This window comes from Xenopus tropicalis, chromosome 6, assembly GCF_000004195.4.
Source record: "Xenopus tropicalis strain Nigerian chromosome 6, UCB_Xtro_10.0, whole genome shotgun sequence".
Taxonomy (NCBI): Eukaryota; Metazoa; Chordata; class Amphibia; order Anura; family Pipidae; genus Xenopus; species Xenopus tropicalis.
This window is the reverse complement of record NC_030682.2, coordinates 19300455-19321458: the sequence shown is the minus strand read 5'-3', so window position 1 is coordinate 19321458 and position 21004 is coordinate 19300455. Positions and strand designations below refer to the sequence as shown.

The 21004-nt window shown below is 42.5% G+C and overlaps 1 protein-coding gene across 2 annotated transcripts in view; it reads right to left on the bottom strand.

Moving 5' to 3' along the window:
* Positions 1-15932, bottom strand: part of wdr37 (WD repeat domain 37) — a 92289-nt gene extending 76357 nt beyond the window's left edge. The window contains exon 1 of one of the 2 annotated variants that reach the window (XM_012964205.3): positions 15750-15932. The gene's annotated coding sequence lies outside the window, so the exon portion shown is untranslated. 2 annotated transcript variants of the gene reach the window in all.
* Positions 15933-21004: the final 5072 nt, after the last annotated feature.

Here is a 21004-nt window from a genome sequence, read left to right as displayed (position 1 = left end):
GATGACAAGACAATGACCTTGGCTACAAAGAGGTTATACTCCCAAGTAGGATATTTCAGCAGCTTCCTCGACTGGCAGTTCAATCACATTTCTCCTCATTTATCCATGTAAAGCTATGGGAAAGCAGGAGGAGATAAACAGCCTGACAGAAATAAAGGAAAACATTCTGCAGGTTCAGGGACAAAGCAAGACGGCAGGGTCATCATTTTATTTGGGGCACAAATACTACTGAGTCAGTAATCTGTAGACAGTCACGGGATAACTTCCATATCTAAATGTGAAGCCTCAGCACAAACCAAGTGTTCTTCTGGTGCTTTAAAAATCTAACACAGGTAACAAATAACAGCAACGTACCTACAGACAAAATATCTGCTCGATGTTGGGGCTCACTGCCCTATTCTACTGGAAAATTCTTAATGGACTGCACCTTATGACACGTGGATGACAAACAAGGGGTCTGTGGCATTTGGTTGGCCACACGCTACATACTAGTGATGTGTAGGTTGACCTGCAACCTGCGGGACCCTTGAGTTTACCCTTAGGGCAGGCGAGTTAAGGTTGAAACTTGGGCAACCACTGTGGGTTCGGGTTGGGTGTGGGTCAGACTGGGGAAGTGCACCCTTCCTCTGCTCCTAAGTGGCTATGGTTTGGGTGTGGGCCCTACAATGGTAACATTTAAAAGGTTAGGGTGAGTGCAGCATAAGGTTTTGCGGGTTAGGGCTGGGTGTGCGCTGACTTTTTCCCGACCCCGTGCATCACTACTGCAGACAGGGCAATTTTGCATCCTGACCTATAAATATTTGAACAAGCCTAAGCAGATACCCAGAAGGTAATCAAAAATATATAAACATTTTCTCAACTGCTTTTGTCCCAATGTGTTTGTTCCATTATTACAGATTGCTTGGTGGGGGGGAGATTACTAAACAATAATAAAAATTCTCCAATATTCCCTGACAATCTGAGACATTGGGTATTGACCCTGCCTCCAAGATGGGAACAGAATCAATATCCAAGTCATTAAAAGACACAGCCAGCCTCATCCATTACAGCCAAGAAAATCCATTCTAAGAACAACACAGAAGTTTTATAGAAGGATATGGAAGAATACAGGAGCATCTGATCCATGGTCTTCTACATTCTCCCCCCTAAGAAGGCACTGGCACCACAAAAATATATTTGAAATATGTGCCTTTCTTATGACTAGAGAATGACTGTTACATTGTCTTTTTAGAAACCAGTATTTAAAAATTTGTCTCTGAAGAACGTTGCCTCTGGGTCTCAAAACCAACTCATCCAACGTTACAATGAGAACTTTGGATTTTAATATGGAATCTTCATTGACAACCCATATTTAAGCAATATCTCTCTTTTACAATGGGATGTTAACACTTTTAAGTTCTAGCCTTAATGAGTATGTATATTACTACTGGAAGAGAAGGTGATAATTTAGCCCCACTCACTCTTCTCTGCAAAGTGGGCTAATGAGCTCAGCTCTTCCCCTATGCACTTGTGTATAATAAACAAGGGCTCTGTTACACTAGCCTGTCTGTTGAAGAGGAAGAAGATCATTTCAACATATTTATAGTGTTAAACACAAGCATGTTATCAACTGTACAGGGTTAAATACAAGGAAGTTGGAGCTCATGAGAAGTGCGTGATCAATTTATCAAAGAGGCGCAAAAATGCAACGGCCGAGGTTTTGTTAGATGAACAATTTCAACTCCCTGTATAAAAATGCTGAAATTCTGAGAATTACTAAATAGTTATCGGCAGCTTGACACCAGGAAGATCAGTTGTTACCCGATACAAGTAAAGTAAGCACTGTGTGATTTGTGTGCAAATATTCCGATGTTGATTCGTGACGTTATATCACTGCTCATTGGTGGGGGCTCTGCCAAGCCAGGAGAAGGTGCCTATTTCCTTTGCAAGCAACCAGCAGGCTCTTTGAGCAACTGTGCCAAACCAATCACTAAAAAATCTGCCCATGAATGGCCAACTTAAGGCCAATGCCACACGGGGTGGTTTCTCTGCCTGTGGAAAAAAACCCCTCTGTTGCTCAAAAAAGCTGAAATTTGGTGTGGAACACTCACGTATGCAGTTTTGTGCGAAATTCTGTTTTTCCTGCACCTGGCCAAACAATAGCTTCGGGCACAGGCACATCAATAAGGTTTTTTTTTTGAGGGTAGGGGTGGATTCTCGGCCTAAAGTAACCAAGGCAAACAAGTCTTGTCATGTGTATATCTGCACAAACACCAGAAGCTAGATAGCAAAGCCCACTATTATGAATCTCGCAAATAATACTTAAAGGAGAAAGAATGTCATTTTGGCATTTTACTGCCAATAGATTAACCACATTAGTGCCACCTAGAACACTTTATTCTGCAGAAAGCTTTACCATATCCGAATAAAAAGCTCTAAAACTCTCTCCGTTTGTTTAAGATAGCAGCTGTCATTTTAGCTTGGTCTTCGTAGCTTCCTGCTGAAACATTAGCTGCTGGTAGCTCAGATCACACACTCAGATGGGAGGGGAATGAATTTTTATGAAGTCCTATGGGAGGGGGGAGCAGGAGAAGCGAGAGAGAGGAGAGAGATGCACAGACTCTGCCCCGGGAATGAAGGATTTTTCTGAGAGAGGAAGTCAGATACCAAAGAACATGTTTACAAAAAAGGAGATAAGAAATCCTGTGTTTCTTTTGATAGAGGACTCAGTGCAGATATTATTATTTTATTTCACAATTATCTTCTGAAGGATACAAAAAATGTTTAGATGTTAATTTAGTATGGGTAAGGACTCAAGGAACAGTTCAGCTGCCCGCAACAGATTTCTGCTATCGCAGGTGAATAACAACTCCGAAATGGCTTAACAAAGGTGGAAAGCCCTTTGTTTTATGAAGCTGCACTAAGTTGTCTGCAGGAGGAAGCATTGTGCAACTTCAAAATACCGAAGTCATGGCAAGTAGTGATGTGTGGGCTGGTCCAAAACCCACGGGTCCGGCAGGTTCAGACCTTGGCACATCACTTGCAGGTTGCGGACGGGTTCGGGTTTAGCTCTTCCACTCACCCTCCCCGCTTGCAACCTAACACTGCCGGCTTTCTCTTCCGGCTTGTGAATTTATAGATGCGCGCACGTCCCCTTTGTGACATCATTGCGGGGACGGCCGCAGGTCTATAGAGGGGAGAAGCCGGGTCGGGTGCGGGTCGAGGATTTCTCGACCTACACATCACTAATGCCAAGGGCTTTCCACCAGTGACTCTTATTGTTACCAGTAAAAAGCCATTTTGGAGCGGTTAGTTGCCCGCCACAGCAAAGATCTATTGCAGGCGACTGAACTGCTCCGTGGGTTCTTAGCCTATATGTAGACACTGGTAGAGAGTTATTTGCTATTTGCATGATTGCAAGCTTATGTTATCTTGAACACACAATGAGATGTAAGGGAATCCTCTCTGCAAATACACAAAATACACATAATTGATATTCAGATGCATGACAAAAATGCTTATTAACAACGCTTACTCCCACTGTCTCTGAACATGTAACTTACTATCACTGTCACACTTTAATTTATTCTTTGAATGTCTTTAAACGAAGACATATTTACATTTATATTTGGATCCTATGCAAATTGTAGTTTCTATGCAGCATTTTCGAACAATAAGTTTGTCACTGAAACAAAGGGGAATATTGATGAAGAAATGTGTTTTGCTGCTATTTTGCTTCACCCAAGGGGATAATAGATGTGTTACACTCAGCAAGGTGCCAGAGACACAATGTCCTCTGAATCCAGCACATATCATTTAAGCTATATGTCAGGAATTGTTTCCTTCTTGTAACTGCTTTCCCCTTTCTTCCTCTTCATTAGATATAGTCTAAATCCTAAACTGATAATGAAATCAGGATGACTTTGGAAATAAGGAAATACAGGTATCGGTCCCCTTATCCAGAAACCCATTATCCAGAAAGTTCCTGGTTTCCTTTTTCTCTGTAATAATAAAACAGTACCTTGTACTTGATCCCAACTAAGATATAATTACCCCTTATTGGGGGCAGAACAGCCCTATTGGGTTTATTTAATGGTTAAATGATTCTCTTTTCTCTGTAATAATAAAACAGTACCTGTACTTGATCCCAACTAAGATATAATTACCCCTTATTGGGGACAGAACAGCCCTATTGGGTTTATTTAATGGTTAAATGATTCCCTTTTCTCTGTAATAATAAATCAGTACCTGTACTTGATCCCAACTAAGATATACTTACCGTATATACTCGAGTATAAGCCGATCCGAATATAAGCCGAGGTACCCAATTTTACCTAAGAAAACTGGAAAAACTTATTGACTCGAGTATATGCCTAGGGTGGGAAATGCAACAGCTACTGCTAAGTTTCAATAATCAAATAAATAACAGATAAATAAATAGATAACTTTAGGGAAAGAAAAATGCTACAGCAGCAGACAAAAGCAAGTTTGGGAAGGCTAAGAAAGCTGCCATAATAAGTATCAAGTACTTGGACCCCAGTGTACAAGTCCCACCACAATACTACAAAAATAATTTTCTTACATTTTGAAAATCAGTCTTGTGATTGCAGTACAGCAGCCCTGCTTTATGGCTAAGCTTCCACTTCTTCTCACCAATGACTTGCCCCTTGCTGGTCCCATCCTGCTTCCCCTTGCCCCCCACTGCCTTAAGAACTCCCCTTCTTGTTAGTGGCCAGAGACTGCCACTCATGACAAGCCCACCCGTGCACCGATCGCCTCCATAGAACTACATATCCAACAAAGCGGCCCCCGTGGATGGAGGTGAGTCCGTGCACGCAGGTTAAGGAACTCTTCTGAAGCATGTACAGTATCTGGCACAGGTGCTCGGCCGCCGTGTGTAGTGACGAGTCGCTGTGCTGATCTGCCAGCCACATAATCTGCAGGCAGTTCTTTACCTGCACTGTCCGGACCAGGAAGCGGGAGCATTCTTCTTGATCTGACGATGAACGCGCTCGCACGGAGGTGAGTGCGTGTGCATTACATCGTCAGATCAAGAGTCGGCAGGAGAGTGAACGGAGTGCACGGTGTCCGTGTGCGACACGCTGCGCGACGTACGAGGTGGCAGATATGTACCGGCTTACGGCTCTGTTTGAAGAATGCTCCCGCTTCCTGGTCCGGACAATGCAGGTAAAGAACTTGCTGCAGATTATGTGGCTGGCAGATCAGCACAGCGACTCGTCACTATACACGGTGGCCAAGCACCTGTGCCAGATACATGATACAGAAGTGTTCCTTAACCTTGCGCACGGACTCGCCTCCATCGCCTCGTTCGAACGCGTTACGTGCAGGACGGACACAAGTGGCGGTAGGTAGGGGGGAGGTATACTCGAGTATAAGCCGAGGGTTACTTTTTGAGCACATTTTTAGTGCTGAAAAACTCGGCTTATACTCGAGTATATACGGTACCCCTTATTGGGGGCAGAACAGCCCTATTGGGTTTATTTCATGGTTAAATGATTCCCTTTTCTCTGTAATAATAAAACAGTACCTGTACTTGATCCCAACTAAGATATAATTACCCCTTATTGGGGGCAGAACAGCCCTATTGGGTTTATTTCATGGTTAAATGATTCCCTTTTCTCTGTAATAATAAAACAGTACCTGTACTTGATCCCAACTAAGATATAATTACCCCTTATTGGGGGCAGAACAGCCCTATTGGGTTTATTTAATTGTTAAATGACTCCCTTTTCTCTGTAATAATAAAACAGTACCTGTACTTGATCCCAACTAAGATATAATTACCCCTTATTGGGGGCAGAACAGTTCTATTGGGTTTATTTAATGGTTAAATGATTCCCTTTTCTCTGTAATAATAAAACAGTACCTGTACTTGATCCCAACTAAGATATAATTACCCCTTATTGGGGGCAGAACAGCCCTATTGGGTTTATTTCATGGTTAAATGATTCCCTTTTCTCTGTAATAATAAAACAGTACCTGTACTTGATCCCAACTAAGATATAATTACCCCTTATTGGGGGCAGAACAGCCCTATTGGGTTTATTTAATGGTTAAATGATTCCCTTTTCTCTGTAATAATAAAACAGTACCTGTACTTGATTCCAACCAAGATATAATTAATCCTTATGGGCTCTGGCACACGGGGAGATTTGTCGCCCGCGGCAAAACTTCCTGTTCGCGGGCGACTAATCTCTCCGAGTTGCCTTCCCCCTGCCATCCCACCGGCGACTTACATATAAGGAGTTCTATAACAATTTAAAAGCACAATACACTAAGCACCAATTAGAACTGATGACATCACTAAGAACCGTTAATAAGGATATAATTTACAGGATAAGAATGGCTTGTGCATTATATAAATATATAATACACAAAAGCCAGGAAGATGCCATACACAGTCACTACTTAGAGGGCTGGTGGGGGGACGATATAAAGGCACAAGGCCAAACCCCAGTTCATTTTTAGAGGTCATGGAACTCAAAGGTTACTTCTAATATCCTCACAATTTACAACAGGGGGTACATTATTTTTTATAATATACAAGTGTTAGTAAATCATGTGACGAATTTAATCCCTAATCACAGATTAAAACTGATGTCATCCCCAAGAACCATTTATAAGGATATAATTCATGGCTCTTGTGTATTATATCTTTATAAATGGTGCTTAGTGATGTTATTTGTGTCTTGAAACTCACAAAAAGGATGTTTATGGCTTTGTATCTTAAACCCTAAAGTTCCATTAGCTGGTGGGTGGGTTATAGCTGCAAATGTTTGTGCATTTGTGCTGTATGATTATGTAGCTGCACCGCATGTAGCTGTGTAAATCTGTGAAGATGGCTTATAATAAATAATACTGCTCTTTATGTATTGTCAAGGGGGCTCATTTACTAACCAAGAATATATCTGATCCAAGCAATAACACACAAAAAACAGATTTTCTTGCATTATACACTGATCTAAGCTAATTGCTTATTGGTTGCTATTGGATACTGCGCTGGGCCTGATCTGCCCAGTTAAGTAAATCAAGTCATTTCTATTCTCACCATGAATTAGGAGATATTATCCACACTGCAGGTTTTAGGCTCCAGAAGGCTACAATCAGGAAAAGCCTTGCTCCATACCTTGCCTAATAAGTACCCAATGTACTTCAACCATGTTGTTAGGTCTCCACTCTATTTGCAAGACAAAGGTGTAACTTTAATACCCTTTAATACCAGCCACATACTGAATTCACATCTTGCATGACTAATTAGCAGCTAATTTAGATGTATGCTGCATGGCTTCCATAAATCAGTTCAGTCTGCAGCAGGCATCCAAATTAACTGCTAACTAGCCATGCAGGATGTGGGTTCAATATGTGGCCAGCATTAAATGGGTGAGGTGGCAACCCTAGGGCGCCCATTTACAAAACCTTGATGAGATAAAATCGTATTTTTTCTAATTTATCGAACATTCTGTAAAGTCCACGATAATTTCATTAAAACTCCACAACTTTTTCTTGGTTTTTGTTAACTTCCACGAAAAAGTTGTAATTGTTAGCAATGGCTACGACCATTTTGGAATTCATTCAAGCTTTGGTATCGTGACTCTCTTTTCGCCAGGTTGGAGCTGCAGAGTGCCATTGAGCCCTATGGGAGACTTTCCTTGGGCCGGGTTGGAGCTGCAGAGTGCCATTGAGCCCTATGGGAGACTTTCCTTGGGCCGGGTTGGAGCTGCAGAGTGACATTGAGCCCTATGGGAGGCTTTCCTTGGGCCAGGTTGGAGCTGCAGAGTGCCATTGAGTCCTATGGGAGACTTTCCTTGGGCCGGGTTGGAGCTGCAGAGTGCCATTGAGCCCTATGGGAGACTTTCCTTGGGCCGGGTTGGAGCTGCAGAGTGCCATTGAGCCCTATGGGAGACTTTCCTTGGGCCGGGTTGGAGCTGCAGAGTTCCATTGAGCCCTATGGGAGGCTTTCCTTGGGCCGGGTTGGAGCTGCAGAGTGCCATTGAGCCCTATGGGAGACTTTCCTTGGGCCAGGTTGGATCTGTAGAGTGCCACTGAGTCCTATGGGAGGCTTCTATAATCATACATTGAAGGTTTCTAAGCCAGAAAGGTTTTTGCGCCGTTTACGAATGTTCGGATTCGAAAATTCCGTGACTTTCGGAAGGCAATTACGATATTTTCGCACGACCAATAAAAGCATTTTTGTGACATTTTAGAACATCAGAAATTATCGTGGTTACTCCGAATTTTTTCCTAATCATGATTTTAAGCCGAAAAAATTTGGACTTTAGTGAATGGGCCCCTAGGTGTAATGAGCAGAAACAAGCGAATGCCCTTGGGTAGGGTCTGTGCCAATGTGCCTTGGGAAAGTTCCTGTTGCATGTGTGCCCATGCCTTACACTGCAAATGATAAGCTTGCTTAATATTACAACTTCCTAAAACCTAAAACCTGCCTGCTCTTCTCCTCTTCAATAATTAAATGCTGAACTTTGGACTCAAAGAAACAGCAGCGAGTTTCCTTCATTATCCTTGAGCAGTTTAGTTGCGCTACAATGGCCTCTGCATTACTTCTGTTTTTACTTTTAAAGGGGGAACGTCACCCAAAAACTGTTTTTGCTTAAGGAGAGAAAATGTTATTCTGAGGAACATTCCAATATACATTTTAGGTTTTAAAGGAGAAGGAAAGGCTAAGTCACTTGGGGGTGCCAAAATGTTAGGCACCCCCAAGTGACTTAGATCGCTTACCTTTTACCCCGGGCTGGTGCCCCTGTACGGAGAGAACAGCACCAGCCCGGTAGCAGCTATCGCTTCCTCCTTCCTTTTAGCTTGCGCGCGCATGCGCAGTAGAGTGAAAAGCCGAACTTAAACAACAAAGTCGGCTTTTCACTCTACTGCGTATGCGCCGGCCGACGGATTTCGCCGGCAGAAGAGAAAGGAAGGAGGAAGCTCTTCCTACAGGTACCCTGGGCTGGTGCGGTTTTCTCCTAACAGGGGCACCAGCCCAGGGTACAAGGTAAGCGATCTAAGTCACTTGGGGGTGCCTAACATTTTGGCACCCCCAAGTGACTTAGCCTTTCCTTCCCCTTTAAAGTATTTGCTGTTGAAGCATGTCCCTTGCTATTCTCTGCAATGCTGCACTAACAGGCACACAGGGGTGGTTTGGTCACTAATGCCATAGGCCTTAAACCACTGAAAATGTGTGATTGAAGGGTCAGCATAACCCCTTGTTCAACATGAGTTCAATAAATAAGGCTTGTGCTGAACATACTTGCTGAAATACATGAAAGTAGTCTCATTATACTTCCTGTGCCAAAAAAAATAAATCAGCAATCCACTAAACAGCCCTATGTATAAACAAACTCCAACTTTTCCCCAGGTACAGACTGATCGACTTTCAGATAATGAGCTGAAACAGTCTGCTTCTAAGTGTAATGCTGACTGGGAGGGATGCACTGAATCCAGGATTCGGAAATAAAGCCATAAGCACTCACAGAAAAGCTGCACTGAGTCTTCTTTCAAAAGAACACAGGATTCTTGTCTCCTTTAGTGTACACATGTTCTTCGGTATCAGACTTCCTCTCTCAGAAAAATCCTTCAGGGCACAGGCACGAGTCTGCTCAGTTTGCTCCTCTCTCCCTCTCTTATAGCTCCCAACTGTGTAATCTGAGCTACCAGCAGCTAGAGCTGCAGCAGGGAAGCTACTGAGACCAAGCTAAAATGGCAGCTGCTATCTTAAACAAACAGGGAGCTTCTAGGGCTGTTACTCAGGTATGGTTTCTACAGAATAAATACAGCGTTCCAGCTTGCAATACTGTGAATAATCTATTGGCAATAAAATGCCAAAATTCCTTTCCATCTCCTTTAAAATCTGGTGACTTTTCCTCACATGAACATGGAAGATGAAAACTTTCCTTAACCCTTCCAAGCAGATGGATCTGCCTGACTTGAATCTTGCAGAAAAATGTTTAAAAATCCCAAGGACAACATCAGCTCGCTGATTAGGGCCAAGTGATCGCCTAGCTCATGGTGGGCATATTGGTGACAGAGTCAAAAATGGAATTTTTGCCAGTTAAACTGCAAATTATGCACAGTGCTGTGTTTAATAATGTAAAATTCTTTGTGCCCTTTTCCACTGTTCCCTAACCCCCCTCAACCATTAGTACAGGACACTGGCAGCGCTGATACACAACAGAATACAGATGTATATATGAATACTATAGCTTCATTACCCATGCACTTGCTTACTTAAAAAAATAATTTAACAAATCAAAGCTGCTAGAAGACTTCCTGGGAACCATAAATACATATTAATATTTAATATTCAGAGAAGCATTCTGACAAGCCATTCCGGATTCTCCGATTAACATTTCACTGTAAATATCCTTTATATCACGTAGCTTCAGTCATCAGACGCCATTAGGATCCAGCCCTTACCATATATACACAGAAGCTGGCATTAGAAAAATGTTTCCACACCAAATGTTTAAAACGGCAGCAAGCACAAATCAGCAGCACTGGTGCCTGTATTATTCAGTGGCAAGAAGAGCTTTTGCACTGGCACAGGCTTTAGCAATATAGGAAGGGATAATTATGGGTGAAATCTGGGTACAATGTGCAAGGCCATAGGGAAATTAGAACAACAAGGGGGTAAAGCTGCAAAACTCAATTTTTCAAAAAGACCTTTCTTGGCAATTTATGAATGTTACACCATTTTTAAAATACATATTTAAGCCAGTTGAAGTGCCATGAGTCTTTCACATTGGCACCAACATTTTCTGCAATTAATCTGGGGTATTTTTTTTACCTTGTGTTCACTAAAGTACCCACTTATCCCCTCATGCCCCTTAAAGGAAAACTATACCCCCAAACAATGTAGGTCTCTATAAAAATATATTGCATAAACAAGATCATATGTAAAACCCTGCTTCATCTAAATAAACCATTTTCATACTTGTTTAGTAGTATGTGCCAATAGGTAATCCTAAATAGAAAATTGCCACTTAAATACTAAGGGCTGCCCCCTGGGATCATAGGATTCACAGTACACACAAACAAGCCAAGGCACACATACATGCTAGGCCCCATCAGCCAATGAATGGGCAGTATAGGTTTATATGTGTGTTGGGTTCACTTTGAGGTGGTTGAACTTGGTGGAGTTTGGTTTTTTTTCAACTTAATTATGTAAAGATAATGTTTTGGCGTTACTGTTCCTTTAAGCACTATACAGACTGTACCCTGATACATCAATGACAGCACGTGTAATTAAAAACCCAAGATTAATACCAATCGTCCCTTCCGCACTGCACTGTATCACATCGATTTTAAAAGTAAACATCCCATTATAGCTGAGCCTCCTCATCATCATTTATTTATAATAGGCCAATGGGTTCTGACTGACTGATCCACAATAGAATATGTGATGTCCTATTCAGCAGTTCTTTGGAATCACGTGGTATCTCATGCCTTTAGCACTCACATGTCCTCACTCAGGCACCCAATAAAGCTGAAATCACCCATTATGGGTAAGGGATCATTTATCTGGAAACACTTTATCCAGAAAGCTCAAAATTTTTAAAAATTATTTAATTTTTCTCTGTAATAATAAAACAGTAGCTTGTACTTGATCCCAACTAATCTTAGTTGAGATCAAGTACAAACTACGGTTTTATTATTATTATAATTAATCCTTATTGGAGGGAAAACAATCATATTGGGTTTATTTAATGTTCAAATTATTTTTGATCATTTCTAATGGGGAAAACAATGATATTCTGAGGTTAGCAAATTATATATATATATATAATTTATTTTTTTGCCTCTGTACCCCCTACCACAGTAATGGCCGCCACCAGGGATAGGCAGAAGAGGCAGCTGCCTAGGGCGCAACGATTGGGGGGCACCAGGCAGAAGTCTCTCCTGCCTACCCCTAGTCCGTGCTCCTTTGCCCCCGCCGCTTGTCATTACGCGGTGGGGGCAATGACCCAGGCTTGGCCTGCCCCTGGCCGCCACCATAAATCAGATTCTATGAGGTCAGTCTTTTATCCTTTTTGTTTCTTTCTTATCATTCACTTATCAAAAGGTAAAAACTAAATTGCAATGTGGATGGATGCAGAACAAGTTTAATACCAATACAAATAAGATAATAGAGACCAACTGCAATTGCCTTTGAATATCTCTATTGGCTATGGCACACAAGCATTTTGCCTACCGCTTGATTTCCAGCTTCGTGGCCAGCAAGCAAAATCCTTACAATAGCCCCTCTGCCACAGATCTGACACTTTTTGCCCAAAAACACATATAATATCACTTTAGTTACCCAAGAGCCCGGGCTGAATAGTATCCATATTCAATGCCAGGGGCCAGGAAGATCTAAGCACCATTTATCCGAATGTCAATCCCCTTTATTATAGCTTGCTATTAACTCCTCTTCATGATAATATGGGAACAGTCAGTTCAGAGACTTAATACATATTCAGAGTTGGAGAGAGACTTTGGCTGACCCCAAATCTCTTCATCAGAGGATAAACATTTAAAGAACATACACAGCTCAAAACAATCACAGCTTGTATATATAATCTGGCCTGGATCAAAGGAACATGTACTGTGCTTGCAGCCTCGCACTGCTTTCCTTTGTGTGTGCTCATATAAATATATATTATCAGAAAATACAATGAGCCTGCCATATCTGGGGATGATTAAAGGGAAAGTTATAGACGCAGAAGATATCCCATTGTTACCAAGTCTTAATCTGTCCATATGGAAAGATAGTCTGTACTGCCCGTAGCTAATATTTCAACTGTAATAATGTGTGAATGAATGGCAGGCCCTTTACTTTAAGCAGCAGGGAGAGTTTTTACAATTCATCTATTTTCAAAAGAAGCAATACTTTCCCTTTTCTAAGGGAAAGATAATTAACTGATAATGCACACAGATGCTTTAGGCAATACACAGTATGTGCAGATTTACATTGGCAGTAAAAGTAATAAGGCTATTGCCACACAGGCCTGCGGAAAACCATAAGCCGAGAATAAGCCCCTACGCTGGCAGCAGCCTCCTACCGCGCCTCCACCCGGAACCGTTGTGCCAGCCTGGGAGCAGGTAGATGCGGCAGATATCAGCCTAAAACACAAGAGTTACGTTTTCCACAGGCCCAGAATCAGCTCTGTGTGGCACAAGCCTAAGCAATACTCATTACTTATTTCCAAAAGTTAATTGTAAAATGCCAGTAAATAACAATAAATTGCTAATATAAGCAGGATTAGACTGCCCCTTGCTACTCTTTGTACTGCTGGTTCTGACTACGGAAGCAAGCTAGTCAGATGATAAACAGGCCCATTAAGCTGCACACAGGGCACTGTGAGAAATTCAGTCCTGGCTGGAGGAGACTTTTCATTGTCTTGAGTCAGAACCAGCAGTAAGTGGAAAGAATAGAAAAACAGACAGGTACTGCTTTAAACAGCATATTTGTTTGCATGTAACTTTACCATCAGTGAAAAGTTCATATGCAGAAAGGTAAGATGCTTACATTTACATTTAGTTTCATAAGGCAAATTGTATTTTTGGGTTTGTTTAATCAATGAATTGAGAAAATGTAGAGTTGTAAGGAAGCAAATTAAATGCATGTTTGTCTTGGTATATTAAACCAAACCATCCAATAAGCAAAGATTTAGTGTCAACAGAATGAAGCTGACGGTATTGAGGGTATCATACAATTCCCTAGGTACTGGCATTTCTTAGCCGAAACCTTGGCACAGGCTGAGGATCAACAGTATTGTTGGGTATGAAGGGTTCACAAGGACTGGCATTTATTAGCCTGAAACTTGGCACAAGCTGAGAACCAATAGCATTGGGCTATCATACAGTTACCCAGTATTGGCTTTTCTTAGCCTGAACCTTCCCACAGGCAGACAAGCAACAATATTGTGAGTATAAGGAGGTTCACCAGTACAGGTATCGGACCCCTTATCTGGAAACCAATTATCCAGAAAGCTCAGAATTACAGAAAGCCCATCTCCCATAGACTCCATTATAAGCAAATAATTCAGATTTTTAAAAACGATTTCCTTTTTCTCTGTAATAACAAAACAGTACCTTGTACTTGATCCCAACTAAGACATAATTAATCCTTATTGGGGGCAGAACAGCCCTATTGGGTTTATTTAATGGTTAAATGATTCCCTTTTCTCTGTAATAATAAAACAGTACCTGTACTTGATCCCAACTAAGATATAATTACCCTTTATTGGGGGCAGAACAGCCCTATTAGGTTTATTTAATGGTTAAATGATTCCCTTTTCTCTGTAATAATAAAACAGTACCTGTACTTGATCCCAGCTAAGATATAATTACCCCTTATTGGGGGCAGAACAGCCCTATTGGGTTTATTTAATGGTTAAATGATTCCCTTTTCTCTGTAATAATAAAACAGTACCTGTACTTGATCCCAACTAAGATATAATTACCCCTTATTGGGGGCAGAACAGCCCTATTGGGTTTATTTAATGGTTAAATGATTCCCTTTTCTCTGTAATAATAAAACAGTACCTGTACTTGATCCCAACTAAGACATAATTAATCCTTATTTGAGGCAAAACAATCCTATTGGGTTTAATTACTTTTTAAATAATGCTTTTAGCAGACTTTAAGTAGGAGATCCGAATTACAGAAAGACCCCTTATCTGGAAAACCCCAGCTCCCAAGCATTCTGGATAACGGGTCCCATACCTGTACTGCAATTTGGCACAGGTTGAGAACCAACAGTATTAGGGGGTATAAGATAGTGCCTCTGTATTGGAATTTCTTAGCCTGAAAGTTGAGTACACAGTACTGGGGGTATAAGGTGGTCCCCAGTATTGACATTTCTTGGCACAAGGTAAGAACCAACAATAACGGGGGTATCAAGTGGTTACCTATTACTTGGCATTTCTTAGCTAGATACTGCCAATACTCTTGGTTCTCAGCCTGTGCCAAGATTCAGGATCAAACAGTACTGGCAGTGCCAGATGGTTCCCACTGAATCCTCAGTACAGTCAATAAAAGGCAGTAGGTACTGTTTCTGGTGCCCCACTGGCTCTAATTGGAACCTGAAACCAACAGCTCTTGGCCAAAATTTCCACTGGCACCAAAAGCCCAGGGTAAGAACCTACAGTATTGCCAGTGGCCTTCTGACTGCCCTCACTGTGGGTATAAAGTCCAGCGCTGCTCATTGTATGCTTCATCTTCACCTTAATGTGCCCCCCATCAATGGAACTTGATAGACAGCTACCTGTGCAGCAACCCAGCTGATCAGACCTGGAGGAGATTTAACTTCTGCTATATTGTTTCATGAGTCGGAATTAGACAACAGAAAGGGACAGCCAGACATTGCTCCCAATACCAATTACATTTACAAATAACATTAGAGCCACTGGAAATATAGAATGAATGCATATTGGAAAGCTGCTTAGAATTACATTTATTCTCCAAGGTGATGTTGGAGATTCTCTATACTGCCCACTTTTGGGCACAGCTTGCATCCAGGCTGTCTAGCTATTACAATACACAGGCTGTCAGAGGCTTCTGGGAGCTGTAGTCCAACATACAACAGGCTCAGAGACCCTAGTGCTGGATAATGACATGTTTACATTCATGCCCACCGCCACCTCCCTCACTGCCTGACATTCACAGCATCCTGAGTGTTATCTCCATCAGCAGCCCTCCCTCCCAGCCCAAATGGTCACCCCCAGCAGGAGCCAAAATGCTCGCTTCCCTTCACCCATTACCTGTCTGCTAAAGAAGAGCGGCAGCAGCAACACAAGCAGCAACGAGTCGCAAGGGCAACCTCCTCCGCCTCACTCTCCAACACACGAACCACCACCAGCTCCGGGCATTTCGCCTTGACAACGGAAGTCCCGCCTCTCTCCTCTGTCAGTCGCCACAGCCCGGAGAACATTTCGCTGATTGGACAGACGCGCTGGCAGACTGCCCGCTTGGGATTGGTGGAAACCCCTGCCTGTTACCGAACGCCTTGCACAGAATGCCCTTTCTGCCTCCTGCTGGCGCGCTTTGGGGTTATTTATATGTTAGATTATCTGGTGAGGGGAGGACATTGACAGGGCTGATTCAACCAATACCTAAATAGAAATTATGATTCTAAGGAACGCCCTAACATACAGTAATTAAATGCATTTTGGAGATGCCTGTCAATGTCATTGCCATTAAAAGGAGTATCTGTGTCTTTTATTTTTGCTCTGCTGGTTCTGAATCTTAAAGTTACGTAGCCACCTGATTAGCAGGCCTGGAGAGAACCGCGAAAGGCATTGTGGGAACTGGGAATTTAGCGAGAGGAGAGTTGGCCCGAACCAAACCCATTTTGTAGGGGGGCATACTGTGCTGTGAAAGGGGCATGATTACCTGCAAAGTTCAGCAGGCTTGCTGGGGGTTGGCGGGTTTACCGCCGAATTGGGCTACTAATTTAAAGCCTGGGGTGTTTCCAAAGGTGCAAATTTGGGCTAGTTTTTGGAGCCTTGGCGGGTTTGTAGTTTTGAAACTAGCCAAAGTTTTATTCCTCTGCCATTCCTTTCCCAGTGCATCCTGGGTAATGTAGTTTGTATCGTACTATTAGCCTACAGCTAAGCTTAATATAAAACTATAATACCCAGCATGCAATTATAGCCAGAAGCTCCCTTATCTATTCCTCTGTACTGAACCTGAAGTAGCAAAACTGCTATAACCTGCATGGACTGGGCACAGAGGGCTGGGAAACAGTCATCCCAGTAACTGGAGAGGGTGTGCAGGGCATGGGTAGTGATTATATGCTTTAAAAAGGCATGTTTTTTAGACATTTTTTTCATTGGGCGTATTAGGCTATTTTTGGGCTACTTTCAAAGTGGCTTTTGGATAGTTTTGGGCTGGTTTCAGAACTGACTTTGGCTGGTTTGGAAAAATAAATCTGGCAACCCTGGGCCCAACCCAAACCCATTTTGTAGGGGGCCTACTGGGCTGTGCAAGGGGCGTGATTACCTGCAAAGTTCAGCAGGTTTGGGGGGGTCACGACTTACGGCATCATTGCTTAGGCTGATGCCACACGTGGCGTTTTTACGCAGCGTTTTTTCTCGGCTTAAAAACGCCGCACAAGCCACACATGGTGTTTTTCAGCCTAGTACTGGTGACGTAAGCAAATTCCGTTGCCATGGTGCTAATAGTGCAAAATAGCAAAAAACACCGCCTATTTCCGCTAGATCTGGCAGCTGCCTTTGCGTATACATAGGAATAGCTTGCTTTGCAAGTACTGGCATATTTCGGCCTACGCTTGAAAAATCCGTGCTAAGGCGTTTTCTAGCGTATTTCTGCATTGTGTGGTTTGCTTTGCGTCTTTTCAAGCTATTTCTATGGATGATGATATCAGGTGTTTTTCAGCCGCCGAGAGAATTAGAAAATATGCAGCGTAAAAACGCCACGTGTGGCATCAACCTTACACCTTACAGCATTAACCTTTCAGGTACCAAAATGATCAGCAATGAGGCACAACCACCGCAAAATGCCCCTGTTCTCTAGACAAATAAAATTGGAGAATAAAAAGGCATATAAAGAAAAGATACAGTGACTGTTTCTTATACATAGAACTGCTGGGTTTGGGAAGTAGTATATCAGCCCTATGCCTTCACATATATAAAAGTCATTTTCATGTTTTATTTGCTATTGAAGTTAAAAAATATATTTTGGGGGCCGTGTTATATAATCAAGTCCATTTTAATCATATGTTGATTTAGCAGGGTTTTGTTCTTCTATAGAGGGAACCAGCAGGTTGTTATGAAGAAGGATAAAAAGAAGAAAACCTTGGGGATTACGGTTGGATAACAGTTTACACCCAGCGCGATTCCCTCATCAATTAAGTATTTACTGATTTTGTACAAGTTGCTGCAATTAGGCAAAGATAGAAACATAACCAAGGATTATAACAAACCTTTTCAGCTCTAATGAGCAGCCCATAAATTAGGCGTGTAATGTAAGTGTGTAGGGGCATTGAGCTTACAGCTTCAGGGCCAGAGCACAGGATGGAAATCAGCCAACAAACATATCATGGGATTGTACAAAATCTTAATAATGAGCTTGTAGTCTCATGTAAATGTCTCATTTATAAATTCTAATTGATGGTGATTTGTTTTTTTTTCTCAGCCTTCCTGCAATTACTGCTTTCATTACCAAGCACAGTGTTTGCTCCAGGTCTAGTAACCAATAGCAACCAATGTTTTGCAGCAGGACATTAAATGGTACCTCCTAATTTGTTGCTATGGGGTTACTATAACTAGGGCAAACATAGCACCTGCGCCTTCATTTTTGATTTAATTTTTTAGGGCAAAGACACACATGGCGATTAGTAGGTCACGGTGACTAATCCGTGCAGTGCAAACTGTGCAACTTGTATAGTAACCTATTGAGGGAAAGTTGCAGCGACTGACTTTTGTGTCTTCACCCTCAATCTGTAGATTTCCAGTTTGGAAATGAAAACTGCTTATCACTTACCCTAGCAACTAGGCAGAGGGGTTAGGAAGATAGACTGGAAGGTGAGAAGTAGTTCTATATAGAAAGGTAAGTAGTAAAGATTAAATACTAAATGAATGCTATCTCCCCCCTTAAAGACCCTATAAAGTTATCCATTCTGGCAATATCTAGAATAGCATTCTTTTTGGGTACTCCATGAGTGAAACTGTTGGAAGACTAAGAGGATGGGTACCAAGTTTGGGGTCTGAGTGGCTGCTCCAGGTCAATAAAGTTTTTACACCAGTATTAAATGAAAATGACTGGCAGTTACTGGTCTAAACAGAATGTGTCCGTATGATATTATAGCTTCTCTGGTTATGTTAAAAATAATTTTTGGCCAGGTCCACTGTGGTTGCTGCCGTCTGCAAAGTTCTTTTGAAGGTTTTCAGTCAGGCCCTGTTAGAATGTATGGAATCAGGGCCACTATCGGACGGGGACAGGTGGGACAACTGTCCTGGGCCCGGTGAGTTTTTAGGATCTTAGGGGGGCTCAGCCATCCTTGTATTAGCCGGGGGGGGGCCCTGTTGTCAAAGAAGGGGAGACTTGTGAAAGGAGGGCGGGAGCTTGGTTGCCTGCATTTTTCCACCCTACACAGCTTTCCCTATGCTTGTTGGTCACTGGTGTTAAAGGAACAGTAACACCAAAAATGAAAGTGTATTAAAGTATTTAAAATATGTACTGTTTCCCTACACAGGTAAAGTTGTGTATTTGCTAAAGTAACAGTACTATAGCTTATATAAATAAGCTGCTGTGTAGCCATGAGGGCAGCCATCCAACCTTGAAAAAAGGAGAAAAGGCACAGGTTACATTGCAGATAACAGATAAGCTCTGTAGAATATAATGGGGCTTTATCTGTTATCTGCTATGTGCCTGTGCCTTTTCTCCTTTGAATGGCTGCCCCCATGGCTACACAGCAGCTTTGTTTATATAAACTTTAGTAGTCTTTCTGAGGCAAACACACCAGCTGTACCAGCACAGGGCAACAGTACATAATATCGTAATTATTTTTATACACTTTCATTTTTTGGTGTTACTGTTCCTTTAAGCCCTAGAAAAGCTGCATGAGGATTGTAAGGGAAGTTCAAACTTCACCCACCCAATCCCTGTGCAGCTTTACCAGGACTAAAACATCAGCGCCAAATGAGCAGTAAGGAAGGCTGTGTACGGGAAAGGACCCGCAGGCACCAGAGCTCCCACCCTCCCTTCCCAAGTCTGCAGCTCACTGACAGCAGGGGGGCCCCCCGGCTAATCCACGTCAGGGCAGCCTTGCACTGCCTTTCTCCTAGTTGCCCTACCCATCTACCATTCTCTATTCCATACTCCTACTTCTAATGTGCTAATCCCTCCTCCATACCCCTCATCCCCTAAGCGCCATTTACAGCACCTTCAGGTTTTTTTTCTCTCCTCTCTCACCCCTGTGTGGCAGTCTGAGTGCCATTCCCTCTCTCTTTGTATATGTATAACTTTATTTTACTTATATGCCATTCTCTCCCCCACTTTTAGGGGTACAAGACCCAGAGCTTTTACCTTTTTCTCCATGTGTCACTCTCTTCAGCCCCAAGTGCCAATAGCAACCCAGCCTCTCTCTCAGATACACCGTTATCTCATGCCCAGTGTGCCAGTCTCGGTAGGTTTTCTCTCTCCCTGTGTGCGACCTTCACCACCTATTTGCAGATTTTAGCTCTTTCTCTCCTCTCCTTATATGTCACTCTTACTGCCCTTTTCAGGATTCCATTTGCCATTTTAATTTCTTAACTCCCACCCTCTCCCCTATCCCCATATATGCCTGTCACAGCTCCTTCTGTTCCTGCCCAAATGTCAGTGTCTGTCTCCTTCCCCCATGTCATATAAGGATTTTCAGGCATGTGCCATTCCCCATGCGTCACCCACTGTAGCTGCCACACACACGGCCCCAAACATTATGTAGAGGGGAGCACAAGACAAAGTGCAGTAATGCAGCAAAAAGTGCTTTTATTGCTATGCCATACATGACATGTTTAGGGCCCCTTCCGTGCCCTTTATCAAGTGTACACACATGGCCCAGTGCCCTCATTGGAGTCATTTCCCAAGGCTGCCATCAGGGGGGCGAGAGGGTAGTGTTGTGCCGGGCCCAAAACAATGTATGGGGTCCCAGACTTCCTGATGGATCCATGTGACTTTTTTCATTGAGGATACAAGGCCTGCACATGATCTTCTAAAGGCCTAAATGATATGCAATTTAAAAGTCACATGGCTATGTAAATGCCTCACTCATATGCTTTCTCATTAATATATCAGCAGATTTAAGTACTTACAATGTGAACATAAATTACATTAATGTATCAGTGTATTTCTGTTTACAGGGCAGTAAATAAGTACACCACCGCTTCTTAGGTCCTTCTAGGCAAGAGTTACTTTGGCCCTATTTATCAACACATGAACATGGAACACATTTGAAAATTATATGGATATCCCTGATCCTGGTTACTGGAAATAAAGCTAGCAGGTTTGGGGC